This window comes from Hyperolius riggenbachi, chromosome 3 (assembly GCF_040937935.1).
Source record: "Hyperolius riggenbachi isolate aHypRig1 chromosome 3, aHypRig1.pri, whole genome shotgun sequence".
In the NCBI taxonomy this organism is placed as follows: Eukaryota; Metazoa; Chordata; class Amphibia; order Anura; family Hyperoliidae; genus Hyperolius; species Hyperolius riggenbachi.
This window is the reverse complement of record NC_090648.1, coordinates 216,753,789-216,769,921: the sequence shown is the minus strand read 5'-3', so window position 1 is coordinate 216,769,921 and position 16,133 is coordinate 216,753,789. Positions and strand designations below refer to the sequence as shown.

Genomic DNA, 16,133 nt, shown 5'->3' with positions numbered 1-16,133 from the left:
GAAAACCAACCACTACATCACTGTGCTGCTCAGATATACACATATTATTATATTATCTACATAAACTTACGCCCATCAAACAAACAAAAAGTCCACAGCTCAGAGCTCGCTGGATTTCAGATGACAATTCTGACATTTCAGCCAATTTGCTGGCCCTCCAACTTAGGTCAACCGATCTTCTGGTTTCCATCTCCATCACCTTCTGTTTCACCCTCTATGCAATGCTCCTCTAAAATGTAATTCACAGTAGAAGCACTGGAGAAGATTTATCAAAACCACCGTAAGGAAAACGTAATAAAAACTTATGCAAAAGTGCACCAGTTGCACAGGGCAACTAATATTCTTGATTTGGGCATCCACTCCACTTGTGCTGAAATTTTCTTTGCACTGATTTTGTGTCATTCTGGCAGAGGGATGAGTTCAAGTCTGAAGAACGCTGAGTAGCCGAAAGCTTACGCTTATTCTTTTGTTAAGTGAAATTAAAATAAAAACAGATACCTATGGAGAGGGGAGGCTCTGGGTCTTATAGAGCCTTCCTGTTCTTCTCATGGTCGTTTTGTTCCAGCATTGTCACCTCCGCAAGAGCTTTTTGACCAGTTGGTTGAATAAGGGGTGTAGCAATAGGGGGTGCAGAGGTTGTGACCGCATCAGGGCCCTTTGGCCAGAGGGGCCCTCTCTCAGCTGCAGTATTACCTTTCTATTTGTCCTTTGCTCATAATAATCACTTCTATAGATACTTTCAATAGTGGTAATCATTGACAAACTGTTCCCCATCCCATTCTTGCACATCTGACACTTTAGTTGCCATTTGCAGATTTTGTTGCCGGAGAACTAAGCATGGCACAGGCAAGAGCAGCTGCCTGAAGCAGTTCCTGGGGTGTTCAACAGTAGCAGTATGTAAGTTTATCCGCACACTACCTGACACAGCAGCACTTTCCTTTCCCTGTGTAAACTGCATTCTAGTTGGACAAGCACCTGTGCTGGGCAGCATAGTGCACACTGCAAACAATGTTATTTGGGGCACAGGCTGCCTAATTTTATTTGGGGACATGGTGCCTATTTACAATATTTGAGGAATAAGCCGGCTCATTTTATTTGCAAGACATGCTGCTTGATACTTACTAAGGAATTTTTGGTGGGACCAATAACTAAAAACCCTGTGGTTCTTCTACATTTGCAGGAAATCCTCTTTCAGCTGTGATCCCTACATCCAAGGAACCCACTTGCCAGTTGTCTTAAAGGAACTCCGAGCACATCTCATAGATATGCCTTTAAAGAGACTCCGACCAGTACTGCAAAGTACTTAAAGACGCATGCCTTTCTGTAGCTTGTGCTCTCCGTTCATTTGATGCCTGAATCTCCATTCTACACCAAATAGTTTTTGTTCGATTTAAATTTAAAAATCGCAGCTGCCATCTTGCCTGTTATAACTTCCGGGTTACCCCTGTCTTCTCTGTTAGAGAAGTGCATCACTGAATGAAGCAGGAAGAGGAAGTGACACACATGGCCATTGCATGACTTTGTTGGAAGTTGTCAGGCTTATAGTGATGGGAATTCCGGTTCTTCTCGGCGAATCGGCTCCCATTAAAGAGCCGGCTCTTACGGCTCTCAATCGGCTCTTCATTAACTATCACTAGACACTACTCAGAATCAGAGTAAAAGCCCCGCCCCTGTCTCCATGACAACTCCAGACTGCTTCTCTGACTGAGGCAATCCCTCCTGCTACTTCTCTGCTCCGCCCCATACACTCCTACAAGCTGGAAGAGGAGGACTACATCTCCCAGCATGCCTCAGCGCCCTTTATTACAGAGCAAAGCAGAGCTCTGTGGGGCGGCTGAGGCATCGGCTCTTTTAAAACTGAGAGCCGGTGTAGTGTCAGAGTTTGCAGAACCACAGATTTTGCAGCTCTGTTGGTTCTGCGCATGCGGCTGTGGGACGTGCGTGCTACGTCATCCTCCAACGCTGCAGTTCAATTCACTTACAGGATATTGAAATAGATAGTCGTGCGCAGCAACACCACATCCACCCATCCTCTATCATTTAACTCGAAGGCAATACAAGCATAGAACAAAATCGGGACCGATAGCCCCCACTTCCTCTCTAATTCAATGTCAATTAATTATCAAAAGTCTTTGAAACACTTTCTGTATCTACCTTCTATAGGATGATACGGAGGATATCAGGGAGGGCTGTAGGAGGGTAGTATGCTAATGACAGCGGTGGTGGGGGGAGGCGGCCGCAACGTTTATACACAATTCAGCTGAATAAAAACGGGCATGCGCTTTTAATTGTCGCGTACTGAAGACGTGTAGCCCGATGCTCTAGTACGCGATGACGTTTCTCCTTCAGCGTGTAGGGCTGCATTCGGGCTGCAATTTCTGACATTACACCAGCTCTTAGAGCCGGCTCATTCGTGAACGACCCATCACTACTGAGAGGTGCCCGGAGTCCCCATAAAGCAAGTGGGACCACCATGGTACTTTCTCAAAACAATGAAGTCACCATAACTTGAGGGAGGGGGAAGCAGGGGGGGGCGGGTGTCACTGGAGGCAAAGGGGGCATGCTGCTTGATTTAATTTGGAAAGGCAGGGAGGATACTAGACGATTTGTTTTGGACACCCACTATCTAATTTTTATTATCTGGGCTACACACTGCCTAATTTTATTACAGTTCATATTGACAAGTTGTACACGTTTTGTTATTTGGGGAACAGCTCAGCTGCTGCACTTCGCATATATTATGTAGCATAAACTGGTAACTATTGCACAAACTCGTAACTATTGAGCGTCTTACTGACCAGCCCCTATTTTGGTGGGCGGCCTCAGTATCTGCTATAACCAGTTACTCACACACTACACAGTGCAAGTAAGTTAACACGAGGCCATTTTCGCGGATAATATGATACAGGAGACGCCAGTTGCTTCCAGCAAAATGGCTTCTGTACGGTACGGTAGGTGTATAAAGTAGGCGGAGGATTATAACATGATCTAGCGCAATGCATGATGGGGCATGTAGTTTGTTCGGGCACTGCAGCGCTGCTCCGTCACTTCCGATTGAACCATAAATAAAGGAAGTACTTAGCGGTGAGGTATGTAATGGTCTTGTGCTGTTTATTTTGTGTGTATGTTGTGAAATGTATTCTGTAAGCACAGCGCACTATTCTGTGAGAGCCTTCTGTTGGTCAATAATAATTGATAGCCATTGTAATTTTAAAGGGCTGGATTTGTACTTTTCACCGCCTCAGGCCCGCTGTCATCAACCGTCCCTCAGCTATCAGCATCCTCACCAACTACCTCTGCCAAACCCTTTACTGTAAGTTACACTGCCTGTACAGTAGCGTATCGCTCTATTTACCCCAAAGGGAACATACAGGTTGTGCTGCAGCCAGCGCCGCTGTAGTGAAAATTTTTGCTACCTATCATATTTTGCAACTTGCCATAGAGGACAGTGTATGACTGTGTAGGCGTGGCTCCTCTCTGTTAACACGCCTGTAATTTATTGCAACCACAGATCCCATTGAACTAGAAGGGGGATTGTTCCCTCCAGGGGGGGTTATTAGTTGAGCAAGAGGGGGGATTGTTTCCTCGGGGGGTGGGGGGTTATTAGTTGAGGAAGAGGGGGGATTGTTCCCTCCAGGGGGGGTTATTAGTTGAGCAACAGGGGGGATTGTTCCCTCCAGGGGGGGTTATTAGTTGAGCAAGAGGGGGGATTGATCCCTGGGGGGGGTTATTAGTTGAGCAAGAGGGGGGATTGTTCCCTCCAGGGGGGGTTATTAGTTGAGCAAGAGGGGGGATTGTTCCCTCCAGGGGGGGTTATAAGTTGAGCAAGAGGGGAGGGTTCTGTGTGAGAATAGGGTTTGGTTGGGTTGCATTTTCTGATACAGATAGGTTAAAGTCAATGGCTAGGTTGCACTTTCTGATAGCTATACGTATAAATAAGTGCAACCGGTTGCAAAATCTGATAAAGTTGCAAAAAATTTCACCACACCGCCCATCACACCCAGGCAACATGTATTGCACATGTCAGTAATCAGCGTATGTGCATTACTCAGTGTAAAAAGGAAAAAGTGGACATAGCTGAGTTTATAAGTTACTTGTGTGGAGGACATACGTAATATTGTTACGCTGCTGCTTTCTCTAGTGCTCCAGTCAGGTGTTGCATTTGTTAAAATAATCCAATGCAATTCTCACAGCCTCCCGGGGGCATTGTATATGGGAGAATGTACTCCCAAAAGTGCATCAGGAACTAAAATTTCTGATTGTAATAATTTAGTTAGTAAAATATAATTTAATGGTTCTAAATTCATACTTCCATACATATTGATTTAACAATGATTTCTGAATCGTATTTTTAATATTCTGTCTGTAAAGCAAGCTGGAAGAGAAATATATATATATATATATATATATATATATATATATATATATATATATATATATATATATACACACACAGCACAGACCAAAAGTTTGGACACACCTTCTCATTCAAAGAGTTTTCTTTATTTTCATTACTATGAACATTTTAGATTCACACTGAAGGCATCCAAAAAAGTGTGAAACAACTGAAAATGTCATATTCTAGGTTCTTCAAAGTAGACACCTTTTGCTTTGATTACTGCTTTGCACACTCTTGGCATTCACTTGATGAGCTTTAAAGGATACCACAGCCGAGAGGCTGTGGTATATTAGAAGCTGCAATGTGTAGGGAAAGAAATACACATACTTACCGCTTCCCTCGTTCCCTGCCGTCGGGTCCTGCTCATCTCCTACAGCTGCCGGTACCGGCCCGACTCTCCTGACCTTTCACCCGGACATGCTGCGCATGCGCAGTATGTCCTATACTCTTCGTGGGAAGCAGGCACTTATTAATATTATTGAAAGTGCCCACTTCCCCTGTCTTTCTCAACTTACTGCCCCTCCGCTCTGTCACCAAATCGCCGCTCCCAGCGCTACTCCAGCTAGCATGTCACGCTAGCTTTATAATGGAGCACACACGCTGGGAGAGGAGGAGGCGGGGGAGTGTCCATACTTCTGCCGTCATGATGCGACGGCAGAAGCGAAGAGTATAGGACATACTGCGCAGTGCAGTATGTCCGGGTGAAAGGTCAGGAGAGTCGGCCTGGTACCGGCAGCTGTAGGAGACTAGCGGGACCCGATGGTAGGGAACGAGGGAAGCGGTATGTGTATTTCTTTCCCTACACATTGCAGCTTCTATTATACCACAGCCTGTCGGCTGTGGTATCCTTTAAGAGGTAGTCACCTGAAATGGTTTTCACTTTACAGGTGTGCCCTGTCAGGTTTAATAAGTGGGATTTCTTGCCTTATAAATGGGGTTGGGACCATCAGTTGCGTTGTGGAGAAGTCAGGTGGATACACAGCTGTTAGTCCCACTGAAAAGACTGTTAGAATTTGTATTATGGCAAGAAAAAAGCAGCTAAGTAAAGAAAAACGAGTGGCCATCATTACTTTTAAGAAATGAAGATCAGTCAGTCCGAAAAATTGGGAAAACTCTGAAAGTGTCCCCAAGAGCAGTCTCAAGAACCATCAAACGCTAGAAAGAAACTGGCTCCCATGTGGACCGCCCCAGGAAAGGAAGACCAAGAGTTCCCTCTGCTGCGGAGGATAAGTTAATCCGAGTCACCAGCCTCAGAAATCGCATTTTAACAGCAGCTCAGATTAGAGACCAGGTCAATGCCACACAGAGTTCTAGCAGCAGACACATCTCTAGAGCAACTGTTAAGAGGAGACTGTGTGCATCAGGTCTTCATGGTAGAATATCTGCTAGGAAACCACTGCTAAGGACAGGCAACAAGCAGAAGAGACTTGTTTGGGCTAAATAACACAAGGAATGGACATTAGACCAGTGGAAATCTGTGCTTTGGACTGATGAGTCAAAATTTGAGATCTTTGGTTCGAACCACCGTGTCTTTGTGTGACGCAGAAAAGGTGAATGGCTGGACTCTACATGCCTGATTTCCACCGTGAAGCATGGAGGAGGAGGTGTGGGGGTGCTTTACTGGTGACACGGTTGGGGATTTATTCAAAATTGAAGGCATACTGAACCAGCATGGCTACCACAGCATCTTGCAGCGGCATGGTATTCCATCCGGTTTGTGGACAATGACCCCAAACACACCTCCAGGCTGTGTAAGGGCTATTTGACAAGGAAATAGAGTGATGGGGTGCTGCGCCAGATGACCTGGCCTCCACAGTCACCAGACCTGAACCCAATCGAGATGGTTTGGGGTGAGCTGGACCGCAGAGTGAAGGCAAATAGGCCAACAAGTGCTAAGCATCTCTGGGAACTCCTTCAAGACTGTTGGAAGACCATTTCAGGTGACTACCTCTTGAAGCTCATGAAGAGAATGCCAAGAGTGTGCAAAGCAGTAATCAAAGCAAAAGGTGGCTACTTTGAAGAACCTAGAATATGTCAAATTTTCAGTTGTTTCACACTTTTTGGTTATGTACTATACTTCCACATGTGTTACTTCATAGTTTGGATGCCTTGGGTGTAAATCTACAATGTTCATAGTCATGAAGATAAAGAAAACTCTTTACATGAGAAGGTGTGTCCAAACTTTTGGTCTGTAGTTACACCTACACCTCTCACTAGTGTGAAGCCTTTGGATGGTCCAGAGGCTTCCCAGGTATTCATGTAGCCCACCATGCCAGTGATTGGGTCCCTTGGTTTCTTCAGTGACAGCAAGCCAAGCGCTGCTTTGAACTAGTCTATTCATACTGGTAAGGCCTGTGCATGCCCAGTAGAGGGAATGCACAAAGAAAAAAAGCTGTGCAGGCTGGGGCTGTGCAGAAGTACTCGGCCCTGTAATTGGGGTTGTGCAAGAAGATATGGGAAGCCTCAGGACTATCCAGAGACTTCCCACTACTGAGGTAAGTATATATGCATTTATTTTTATTTGCTGGAGGATTGCTATATAAGACCTGGAGCTTCTTCCAGCCCATAGAAGTCTGTGTGCCCTGCTGAGAACTGCTGTACTTTAATGATCAGCTGTCCGCTCTGTAATGATCTCCGACCTGATGCTGGGAGGTCCACGCATACACAGGAGCCGCCGACCCAACAATCATTACAAAGTGGACAGCTGATCACTAATGCACAGCGGAAGTGCAACGAGGTGCACACAAACTTCTACAGGCTGGCCCCAGGTAAGTAAAGAAAGAGGGGTGTTTTGTAATGCACATTTTTGGTTACAACACAGGCAGGGGAAAATACACTTTAATCATGTTACCAAGTCTGAGCTTCTTCCACACGCTGGATCAGGAGTGTCAGCTACAAGACCTGTGACCTCCTCTGCCAAGGGAGAGAGAGATATGCAGGTCGCTGAGGTGAGAGAGATTGTGGTGAAGGTATTGGGGACAGAGGCAGCAGAATAGTGTTTTGCGATGTGCAGAGGAGAGAAAGCTGGGATTGTGGACGGACACACAACCCAGATCCCTCTTCTTTATGCTTCCAGCACCCATGGATGGCTTCAGTCTGCGATTTGCACAAGTAACCACTAAAGTCAGTAAAAAGGGAAGAGCTGGAGGCATGCTGCCAGCCAGGTGGTGACATTGAGCGTGTAACCTCTGTATGCTGTTTCTGTACGTGATGCTTCTAGCTCTCTCTCCATGTGTTAAGCTGCCTGTTGCACTGCCTGGACACAACCTTCAGTGTGCACAGCAAGCAGGCAGCTGTGGCTGGTCTGGGACAAGAGACCTTTGCTAGTATCAGAGTGAGGATGATGTGGACTGCTCTCTACCCGCCCGTGTACGTTCAGGCGCCCTAGGTACTGGCCTTGGGGGCCTCCTCAGAAATCCAGCCCTGTAATTTTATGTCTCTGCTCTCACTTTTGCTAACATTTTTCACCTACTAGAGGTTCAGCTGCGCATGTTGATGAAAATCTGTGACTATTACATATTTCATAGAAAATACAGCTTTATATATCTCTTCGTGCAGTGCTCTTTCAGTGGACTGGTTGCTAGTCAAAACAGGTTAAAGCAGTATTTCAGATTTTAGATTTTTTTCACTAAGTACAGAGAAACGTAAAAGGAATTGGTTGTGGCACAGCCTGCTCAAAGAACAAATAATTTGTATTGGTGTACATGATGATATGGGCACACCATATCGGATTGCTGTTTGGGTGGGGATAGGGATTAGTTGAAGGGTGGGGATAGGGATTAGTTGAAGGCAAGGACAGCTTGTGGTTAACAAAGAGTTCCTGTGTCTGGGAGTCGTGGTAATGATGGTCCTGAACCGGATGGTAGTAGGTTGAGGTAGTGGTTGCCGGAGTGCGTTGTTTTCTACACTGCTCTCTCCAGAGCTGTTTTCCTTATTCTGGTCTAACTACTAGTGTTTCTGTTTTTGTTTGGATGTTTTTCACAAAGCTGGTGTTCCTGTATTGGTGAGCTTCATTCCTGGAGTATGTAGCCAGAAAGTTACCACACCAATGGAGCTTCTTAATGTAGACACATGAAATTCAAGGGAGAAAGAAAGCAAGCAGCAACATCACTCACTAATTCATGAGTTGCTCACAGGAATACGTATTTTATGCAGTCAATAGGCTCTATTCACAAAACTTCTCATAAATGACTTACTTCTCACTTAATTGATAAAAATAACTCTTCTTTAAAGAGAAATTGTAACCAAGAATTGAACTTCATCCCGATCAGTAGCTGTTACCCTTTTCCCATGAGAAATCTTTTCCTTTTCTCAAACGGATCATCAGGGGACTCTGAATGGCTGATAATGTGGTGATACCCCTCCCACAGTGTGATGTCAGGACCATGGTCCTGACAGTTTCCTGTCTGTGAACATTTTTGCATTATGTAAAATAACAGCTGTTTACAAGTTTTTCCAACTGCCAAAAATGCATCATCTCCTTCCACTGACATCACCTACCAGCAGTAAAAATGTCACCATATGATAAATGTCACAATGTAAATCAGAGGAAAGATTTTACAATGGGCAAACAGTGACTAAATCATTTATAGATAATTATTGTAAAACTTAAGCACTTTTGTTGATTACATTATTTTCACTGGAGTTCCTCTTTTACCACTGGGCGACCGCCCCACGCCAATGAGCGTGGCCGCGGCGGCAGCCCCAGGACCGCCTAACGCCAATTGGCGTCAAGTCCTGGGGCTGCAGTTTGCAGGAGATCGCTGCTCGGGGGGCGATCGCCGCTTGGGAGATTGTTAGACGGCGGTTTCTTTACAGTTAGTTCAGCGCTGCGCTCAGCAGCAGCACTGTACTGGGGACAGCCGTGTGACACGGCTGTCCCCCTGGGGGACAAGAGAGTGATCAGCTCTCATAGGCAGGAGCCTATGACAGCCGATCGCCAGGATTGGCTGGCTGGGGGGGAGGGAGGGGTGTTGAAAAAAAAAATCGTAAAAAGTATAAAAAGAAAAAAAAACGGGGGGTTAAACGATCAGACCCTGTTGGTGGGGAGAAAAAGGGGAGGGGGAATCACTTGTGTTCTGTGTTGTGCGGCCCTGCAGAACAAGTGACACCCATGCTAACCTAGAAATAAAAAACACATATATAAGTAGATAAATACTACTTCTACTTGCATAACAGATGTATTGCACTGTCCACGTAATGATTCCTGTGAATTTTATAAAGGAAAAGCAGAAAATACTATTCTAGGCAGTGGCCATCTTGCCAAGCTAATGCTGACATCCTATCCTCCCTGACTCTTGTTTTCCCTCCTCCCTTCTCTTGCTCATTGTGTATTCATTAGCTGCCCTCCTCCGAGTCTTCAGAAACTCAAACTGAGGTGTATACTAGGAACTGCACTGTCTTATCCTCCAATCGCTGAGTCACCTCAGCCTTGCTTGTAAACACAAGGGATCAGAGGGTGTGTCTGATAAGCAGCTAGGCAGGGGAATAAATGGAAGAGGAGGAATATATTACAGATAAAAATAACTCCCAGCATTCAACTGTTTGGCACTAGGGCCAGTGCTCCTAAAGTATGTGATAACTCCAAACCATAACAGCAGAAAACGTTTTACAAGTTTTGAATGCAGGATTAGCTTCTTTATCACTTAATACACTCAGACCAGTTGCTGTTGAAATTTGATTTTTATGGTGACAATACCGCTTTAAAGCTGCAGTGGCCAATTAGCAGAAAAAGGCCTGGGTCCTCAAGAGGTTAAAGGTAGCCATACATCAGTAGATTATGGGCAGATTCAACAAAGAGACACATTTATCTCTAAGCAAATCTGAATAGAGAGAGATTTGCATTTTTGTAGAGTTGCCCATATACAGAAGGCCGATTCCCTTCCGATTCCAGCATGACATCTTCAAGGAATAGGCCGAGCCCGCCGCTGTCCCCCTAATGTATAAATGCACAAATTTATACATTACCTGTCCTGCTTTAGCCTCCGCGTGGTGTCCATCCGTGCTCCGGGTGGCTCTTCTATCGACCGCATACATGCTGGCGGCAGTGCATAATGTGTGGCGTCACACTCTATGCATTGCCGCCAACGTCTATGCGGCAGATCCACCCAAAGGACGGATGGACACCATGTGGAGGCTAACAGAGGACAGGTAATGTATAAATGCACTCATGGGGTGCTCATTATACATTAGGGAGAAGCAGCGGGGGTTTCTTTGCTTGTTCCGAAATCGGCTGTTTTACCGCCACACACCTGATCAACCACCTTTGGCCTGACATCTTGCATCAGGCGCGTTCGAGTAACGCGACCAATTTCAGTTCGAGATTGTTCACATCGGCGGTCGCGCCTGTACTTTGCAGTACCGATTTTTCAACTAAGATGATAATAGTAATCAAATTGGTTGGTCACTTGGTTGCCAAAGTCGCCTGATGTATAGGGCTATACTCCTAGCACTAACCCTACCTTTACTTCTCCTAACACTAACCCTCTCCTATGTGATGCTTGGTATTTGCCGCTATCGACAAGCTGGTGGAAGGATATCAGCCCTCCGCCAGCTTGTCAGGGCCGAAATCATGTGCCGGTGCGCATGCACAGATCAGATTTCAGCATGCCTCAGTAAGAAACATAGGGTACATTGGTATTACATCGTAATGAATAGTTAGCCTCCAAATCTGATTACCCAGTACAAAGTTCCTGTTCAAGCCCCACTTAATTCTGGTTATAGCCTGAACTTAAAGGGAACCTGAAGCGAGTAAAATTATTTAAAATAAACACATGATGTAGCTGCAAATGAATATAACATACTTCCTTGCCGTCAGTTCCTCTTAGAAGCTCACCATTTTCTACTTACAGTGATCCCTTTCAGTTCTGACAAGATTTTGTCAGATCTGAAATATACCAGTTGCTGTCAGTTACATATCAGCAGCTGTCAGTTACAACTGAATGTGCAAGGTAATGTCCATGTTTCCCTATGGCTCAAGTGGGTGATATTACAGTTTCAGTGTGCTGACCAGGAAGCTGTTATGGGGTAATGGACATTTTTAAAATGGAGGACGGAGAATTCCATCGATCACAGTGGACAAATGGGACGCAGGATAGGAGGAAGAGATTGAGGAGTAGACTACACAGGAGGTAAGTATGACCTGTGTATGGTTATTTTGACTTTATTTTCAGTTTAGGTTATCTTTAAAAAAAAATGGCTCTAATCTACATTAGGGGACATAGCAGGAAACCTCATAGGGAAATTTAGCTAACGTGGACGGTCACAGTATTCAGCCAATCACGTGTTATGCTGTGCTGGGTGCTGTGACTAGGCAACTGGTTCCTGCTGGGTCACCTAAAGTAGACTAGTGCCAAAAAAACTTTGCTCAATTAGATGCAGCAACCAACTCAATAGAAACTATTCCTACAATCTCATACACATGTTCCGGATAGGGATGAGCAATGAGATGCAAATAATTTCAAGTTGATGCAGCATTATGCAAATGTATGCAACTTGAAGCTTAACCAATCAAATCTTGCTGAGGTAAAATTCAATTTGTACATTTTCGAGTGCAGTTAGCGTACAGTCAATGAAAGTGTTCTTCGATTTTACTGTTATCGTTTGCGTTTACCTATAACTCACTGCAGCGTTTCCCAAGGGGTCGCACACAGCACTAAAAACACTGTTTGGTAGCATAGGTACAAAAGCAGGGTTAAGCTGGCCATGCACAATACAATGCTGCTTTTATTTGTGTCCAGATATCCCCCTTCATCCCCAGAGGTTTGGAATAAGTGTAGCAGTACATTAAAAGGTTAAAAACAGTGGGGCACACTTTTCATAAATAACATTGTAAACAAAATAGTAAAACCATAACCAGAGATATAGCGTTAGTGAGACAGTAAGCAATAACTGGTGCTGTCAAAGAGAGTTGAGCAAAAGCAACAGAAAGGCCCAAGCAATACACATAGAAACACTCAGGTTAATAAGTTTAGCATACTAGGTGCCGGTAATTTGTAAATTACACATGTGCTGCGAGAACTGAGGCCACGTCCACAGTGGTGTGTTGTGGTGCAACAGCTGCTTTGTGATGCAGCTTTCTGCAGTGTAATGCACCAACTTTGTGATGTTTATAGTGCAGCGAGTGTGTTGCGGTATAACAGGTTGCAGTATGGTAAAGCGCTGCATGCCAATTGCATTGCTATGAACAATCACAGCAATTGCTGCTCTTAAAAGGGCACTGACTGCTCTGGTCTTAAAGCGGCCAGAGCCGTTTGGTCCACAAGGGGTTAAGGCCATACACTATTTAACACTCAATTTTGTTTTTCATTAATATTACGATGAATATAACAATTGTCTATATTACAACTGAATAAAAACCAACATTGTGAAAAAAAAATGTATAGTGTATGGCTACCTTTACTAAACTCAACGCCCCTAGACTGAGCAGTGCAGTCTGTAGAGGATCAGATCTGGGTTATGTAAGGTAGTAGATCTACCCAATGAGCCGTCATTTTACAACAGTACTACATTCAGAGCACTTACGTTCAGAAATGTCCAAATGAGTTTCTGTTACTTAAGATTTGTTTCATTATGTTTGAATGTAATTAAGAATGTTTTTATTGCTTGAATTGTAGGCTAGAAGAGAAAGCATCAATTATTCAGTGAAACTGCAAAAGGTATAGTATGTGTTTGCCTATCTCAGCTGTGCCTTATTGCTTATTAAGGTAAATGTAGGAAACAAATAGGAGAGTATTGCTTGATAAGCTCTAAAAGGAATATATTGCTACTAAAACAAACTTCTCTTTTTTTATCCGAGATGAACTATGCTAAATTTGTTAAGCTTGGTTTAACTTCCTATTTTAAGTATTCAGCTGTTGCCTTGATGCTGAGATGGGGGGGATTGAGGGCTCTTTCCCAAGAAACAAGAACGGCTGACAGCAGTGCACTTAACTGTTTGTCAGCCGCTCCTGTTTATATACAGGGCGTGTGCAGCTGGCTACAAGTGTTCAGCACTTACGGCACCTCTGTATGTTACTTTGGAGCTGACGATGCTACAACCTGTGTTTTTTTTTTTTTTTTACCGAGCATTAACCGCACCGCGTGTCAACTGCTGACACGCTTGTGTTTACTAATGTTCCCATATTTTGCAACCGGAGGTGCTCGACCCTGGCATTTAGCGTCGTTTGGCCATTCATCTGAAGCTTTTCGCAGCTTTTTGACACTTTATATGCCAGGTGTAACGATTGCGGAATCGTTTTCGTGGTCAGCTTACGAGATGCGCACTGACACAGCGAAAACCTTCCACAAGCGTATAATTGGGTGAACCCAGGCTAGGTGCAATGCACCAGCAGAGGGCAATTCCCACCGGCAGATGGCGCTGTGGAGTGCAGACGAGTACAATCGCTGCACGGCCACAGGTGCCAGATGGGGATTGTACAGATCAAGACAATGCGGGGCTGAACAGCCCATAAAGAGGAAGAGCACAGGGACAGGACAAATGTGTGTTCACCAATATAGTCGCGACCCTGCGACGGTGAACACACATCAGCAGAAACAAAAGTAGGAACGCGATCGCGAGAAAGGCGATCGCCAGAAGTGACACAAGACAGACTAGAACAGAACACAAGAGGAGCAAAGGCACAGCAAATAATACAATGAGAATGATAAAGAAAATAACAAACGCTAACTAAACGCGAACACCGCACTCATTTGCAACAGCGAACGCGTTTATGCGCGGTCTCCGCGTGTTAAGCACAACAGAGACAAGCACGCCTAACTAACCACCGACAGACAAAAACGAAACCAAGAACGTGAACGCTTGCTTAACAGTTACCTCACCGAGCCTACAGCAAGCGCCCGTATCAGATAAGACAGACAAACTAGAAACAGGAAGTAGGCAGAAAGGATCCACCGCTTTTCCGCCAGAGCAAGTGTGATGCAAGCAGGAACACAGATCAGAAAGATCCACAGCCGCTAACTCTAGCGGCTAGTGCGATTTAAACTCAGGAACAAGAAAACAGACCAGAAGGATCCACAGCGCTAGCGCTAGAGGCTAGTGCGATCCAGGAAGACAGAACAGAAGGATCCACAGCACTAGCGCAAGGCGAGTGCGATCCAGGCAAGACAGATCAGAAGGATCCACAGCACTAGCGCAAGGCGAGTGCGATCCAGGCAAGACAGATCAGAAGGGGCTACCAGTAACAACCGCTGTTCCAGTTAGCACCCAGACACACAGAACGATTTCCTGTCGACCACCGCTGGGACAGGACAATCACAACAGACAAACAAACAGATATGCAATCTTAACTGCACTAGGGAAACTGCCTAGTGCAGTCCCATGAATTACTCTAAACTAACTTTAACAAGAAGTAGCATGGCTGACACTCTAGTAGTGTTTACTACAAACCCAGAAGGAATGACCAGCAAAGGACTGTGGGTAATCCCAACCTTTATACTGCCAGTCATCAAAGGAGGCAGGTAGGGGATTTGCATAACGAATGTATGCAAATTCTTTGGCAGCAGAACAGACCAGAAACTTGCAATGGAAAAAACAGGTCTCTCTTCCAGAGACCTGCAGCCCACAGACTAGAGGAATGGTCAAACAGCTGTCTGCAGTGCAGCCAGCTGAGCGGATCATCACACCAGGGCTGTAAAGTCTGTACAAAAATCATCCGACTCCTCAGTTTATGAAACCTCCGACTCCAGGTACCAAAAATGGCTTAGACTCCGACTCCTTAGTCTAATACTTACCAGGGTGTGGATTTGGTACAATAATCATCCGACTCAGACTCCTCAGTTTATGAAACCACGACTCCAGGTACCCAAAATTGCTCAGACTCCACAGCCCTGGTATATGCTACATAAGTTATTTTGTAATTTGTTACTAAAACTATTTCTATTTCAGTAAGCAGCCTGATATGAATGTATAAAATTACTTGAGACCATGAAATAAGCACTTTTTGGCATACCCTCTAAAGTGTAGATTGTTCATGAACGCCCTAGTAATTCCTCTCCCCCTGTTTGAGTGCAAAGCAAAGAAAAACAGCACCGGAGATTTTAGTGCAGCCAGTGCCGCCATAGGCCATAATAGGAATTACGGCTAAAGTGGCGCTCACAGTAATTTGAGCACCGTCAAAACACAATGCTAAAATTACTTTAAAAACAGCGTAATTTGGCTGCCAGCAACATAGTCGATGGCAGGCGGGAGGGAAAATAGTAATTAGTGCTGCTGGGACTTTTGCAGGTACAGGGTGAGCCGTTTTTCAACTTTAGCCTGCACCCAAATTTCCTGGCAGCTTAAATATATATATATATATATATATATATATATATATATATATATATATATATATATATATATATATGTATGTTTGAGTTATAAGCTGCACAAAGCAGGAAGCATTGCAACTCTCCCTACACATCTGGAACAATCAGAAAAATGACACATCCATAAGGTGTTTTGCTGTGGAAGTCCTAGTGTAACGGCTGTGTGTATTTCTGCAGATAAAAAGTAAAACCAAAAAGATAAGAAGTCTGAAATATTGTTTTCAATAATGTCTGTGAAGCATAGATTAACCAATTTACCACCGCAGGTGCGTATATCTCCGTCCCTTTGCACAACCTTTAACCACCAGGGACGGAGATATACGCACCTCCCACCGCTATGCGCGCTCCCTTTCGATCGTGCACGCCGCCGCCCGCCCGGAGATCAATGAACGGGAATAACCATTCCCGTTCGTTGATCTAAGCCCCC

The 16,133-nt window shown here is 44.7% G+C and overlaps 1 protein-coding gene across 4 annotated transcripts in view; it reads left to right on the top strand.

Moving 5' to 3' along the window:
• Window positions 1-3,024: 3,024 nt before the first annotated feature.
• The window catches only part of HMG20A (high mobility group 20A), a 50,901-nt gene continuing 37,792 nt past the window's right edge, over window positions 3,025-16,133 (top strand). For 3 of the 4 annotated variants that reach the window (XM_068275725.1, XM_068275724.1, XM_068275723.1), the window contains exons 1-2: window positions 3,025-3,089; window positions 13,015-13,056. The gene's annotated coding sequence lies outside the window, so the exon portion shown is untranslated. Of the gene's footprint in view, window positions 3,090-3,216; window positions 3,314-13,014; window positions 13,057-16,133 lie in introns of those variants that run through there. The other variant, XM_068275727.1, reaches the window with a different exon arrangement.